Raw genomic sequence first — 3855 nt, 5'->3', positions numbered from 1 at the left:
TCCACCCCCTTAATTATAAGGCAGTATTGTATCTATGCTAGTGCAGAAAACTGGTCATTTCTGTTCTGTTATTAAGCACGGTCTGCGTCGTCTCTCAAATGGATCAAGGTATGTTGATGCCAGTGTAGGGGGTTGCCCTTCTAGTGGTACCTTTAACCCTCCCTGATGCCTACGGACTGGTAGCAACTCAGATGAGAGGTAGGAAAATACCGCAGACACGGACAAGAATGTGGATTTCTTTTTCTCCCTGTTTTTAAATTGAATTTATTGGGGTGCCATTGGTTAATAAAATTGTGTAAGTTTCAAGCGTACAGTCTAGAACACATCACCTGTATATTATCTTGTGTGTTCACCATCCAAAGCCGAGTCTCTTCCCATCACATGTACCCCGTTTACCCTCTTCTACCTGCCCCACCCCCTTTCCCTCTGGTGATCACCATGCTGTTGTCCGTGTCTGTGAGGTTTATTCTCATAATCCCTTCACCTCTTTCATCCATCCCCCTAACATCCCTTCCCTCCGACAGACAGCTGTCAATCTGTTTTCTGTATCGAGGAGTCTATTTTGTTTGCTTGTTTATTTTGTTCATTATATTCCATGTGTAAGTGAAATCATATGGTATTTTTCTTTCTCTGACTGGCTTATTTCATTTAACATAATACTCTGCTGTCACAAAAGGTAAGATTTCTCTTTTTTATGGCTGAGTAGTATTCCATTGTGTAAATGTATCACAGCTTTTTTATCCACTCATCTACTGATGGGCACTTGGGCTAATTCCAAATCTTGGCCATTATGAATAACGCTGCAATGAACATAAGGGTTCATATATTCTTTTGAAATACTGTTTTGGGTTTCTTTGGATATATTCTCAGAAGTGTAATCACTGGGTCATAAGGTAATTAATTTAATTAAAACTTTTTAAAAAGATTTTTAAGTGAGAGGCAGAGAAGCAGAGAGACAGATTGTTGCATGTGCTCTGACCGGGACCCATGCAGCAAACCCCCTACAGGGTAATGCTCTGCTCATCTGTAGCCGCTGCTCTGTTGCTCAGCAACTGAGCTATTTCAGCACCTGAGGTAAGGCCATGGAGCCATCCTCAGCCCCGGGGTCAACTTGCTTGAATCAAGCCATAGCTGCAGGAGGGGGGGGGGGAGAGAGAGAGAGAGAGAGAGAGAGAGAGAGAGAGAGAAAAGGGGGAGGGGTAGAGAAGCGTATGATTGCTTCTCCTGTGTGCCCTGACCAGGAATCAAACCTGTGACATCCACATGCTGGGCCGATGCTCTACTGCTGAGCCAACAGTCCAGGGCCCATCATTTTTAATTTTTTGAGGAACCTCCATACTGCTTTCCACAGTGGCTGCACCAGTCTGCATTCGCATCAACAGTGCATAAAGGTTTTGGTGTTGAGTGGTATAAGTTGTTTATAAATTTGGTATATTAACCCCCTATCAGATGTATCATTGATGAATATGTTCTCCCATTTAGTGGGTTGTCTTTTCATTTTGTTGACAGTTTCCTCTGCTGCACAAAAACTTCTTAGTTTGATGTAGTCCCATTTGTTTTTCTTTTGTTTCCCTTACCCAAGGAGATATATCAGAAAAAAAATTGCTACCAGAAATGTCTGAAATTTTATTGCCTATGTTTTCTTCTAGGATTTATATAGTTTTAAGTCTTTTTTTTTTTTGTATTTTTCTGAAGCTGGAAATGGGGAGAGACAGTCAGACAGACTCCCGCATGCGCCCGACCGGGATCCACCCGGCACGCCCACCAGGGGCGACGCTCTGCCCACCAGGGGGCGATGCTCTGCCCCTCTGGGGCTTCGCTCTGCCGCGACCAGAGCCACTCTAGCACCTGGGGCAGAGGCCAAGGAGCCATCCCCAGCGCCCGGGCCATCTTTTGCTCCAATGGAGCCTTGGCTGCGGGAGGGGAAGAGAGAGACAGAGAAGGAGAGACAGAGAGGAAGGAGGTGGGGGGGGGAGGTGGAGAAGCAAATGGGTGCTTCTCCTATGTGCCCTGGCCGGGAATCGAACCCCGGTCCCCCGCACGCCAGGCCGACGCTCTACCGCTGAGCCAACCGGCCAGGGCTAGTTTTGAGTCTTACATTTAAGTCTTTAATTCATTTTGAGTTTATTCTTGTATATGGTGTAAGAAGATGGTCTAGTTTCATTTTTTTTATGTGTCTGTCCAATTTTCCCAATACCATTTATTGAATAGACTGTCTTTATCCTATTATGTGTTCTTGCTTCATTTGCCAGTATTAATTGACCATAAAGACATGGGTTTATTTCTGGGCTCTCTATTTTGTTCCATTGATATATATATATATATCTGTTGTTTTTTTTTTTTATGCCAGTTCCATGCTGTTCTGATTGCTATGGCTTTGTAGTATAGTTTGATACCAGGTAGCATGATTCCTCCAACTTTGTACTTCTTTTCCAAGATTGCTGTGTCTATTAGCAGTCTTTTTTGGTTCCATATAAATTTTTAGAGTATTTATTCTAGCTCTGTGGTATCTTGATAGGAATTGTGTTGAATCTATAGATTGCTTTGGGTAATATGGACATTGTAATGATATTAATTCTTCCCATCCATGAACACAATATATGCTTTTACTTATTTGTATCTTCTTTAATTTCTTCCTTTAGTATGTTACAATTTTTTGAGTACAGGTCTTCTATGACCCTGGTTAAATTTATCTCTAGATATTTTATTTCATTTTTTAAGGATTTCATTTATTGATTTTTACAGGGGTAGGGGAGCAAGAAGTATCAACTCATAGTGGCTTCACTTTAGTGGTTCACTGATTGCTTGTCGTGTGTGTCTTGACCAGGCAAGCCCAGGGTTTCGAACCATCAACCTCAGCGTTCCAGGTCAAAGCTTTATCCAGTGCACCACCACAAACCAGGCTTATTTTATTTCTTGATAGAATTGTAAATGGGATATTTTTCTTAATTTCCCTTTCTGATAGCTCATTATTGATGTAGAAAAATGCAACCGATTTCTGGACACCTATTTTATATTCTAATTCTTCACTGAATTCACTCATCAGTTCCAGTGAAGGATGTAGATTTCAAAATGCAAAGCATTTCTGCAGCATTAGATGTTAAAAGACTTTTCCGATGAGAACCACACTAAAGGACTCCAGATCAAAGTTTCCCCGGCTGGCAGATAATCGTCAGGGAAGACGTGAAATGGGATATACCTGAGAATGGCTATCGTGACCCATCCTTAGAACAGAAGAGCTTTGTTCCTTCCACGCTGGTGGGAAACGGTTACAGCAGCAGCCTTATACTTTATTTCTGAATAATCACCAACACAGTGTTCCACTAATTATAGCTTCCTCTTTGGCTCCCCAAATTCCTCTTTAACAGACCTGAAGGAATTGCAATGCATAATATGGATTGAGGCCCATTTCCAACCTTTAGAGTTAGTATCATACTTTCTGGTAAATCTACGTTCTTTCTCTGTTACCACGAGTAGAAAGATCTCTATTTTTAGTTTTGTTAAGGAGTTCTGCTTAGAATCATCAGTAACTAAAATTTTACTCTAGGCTAGTTAGTGGTTCTTAATTATATTGATCTAAAGTTTGGTGCCTTCTGTAGGCTCATTTCCAGGAGATTCCACAAGAATAAGAGACACTGTGCATATTTTTGAACTGAGGATCACTTTAAGGGCTTCTAGAGATATCAACTGACAAATTCTGTCTAGTTGAAATAGAAGTGCTCTCATCCAAGTGGGATACTTCAAAGGATGGGGGATTGCAGTAGTCCTCTGATGAAGTCTAGAAACTACTGGAAATGTTTAACTACTGAAGTTAATATCACACTTGAGATAAAATCTGATTTCCTGTTTCTAAGT

This window comes from Saccopteryx leptura, chromosome 11 (assembly GCF_036850995.1).
Source record: "Saccopteryx leptura isolate mSacLep1 chromosome 11, mSacLep1_pri_phased_curated, whole genome shotgun sequence".
In the NCBI taxonomy this organism is placed as follows: domain Eukaryota; kingdom Metazoa; phylum Chordata; class Mammalia; order Chiroptera; family Emballonuridae; genus Saccopteryx; species Saccopteryx leptura.
Note: the sequence above shows the minus strand (reverse complement) of the source record.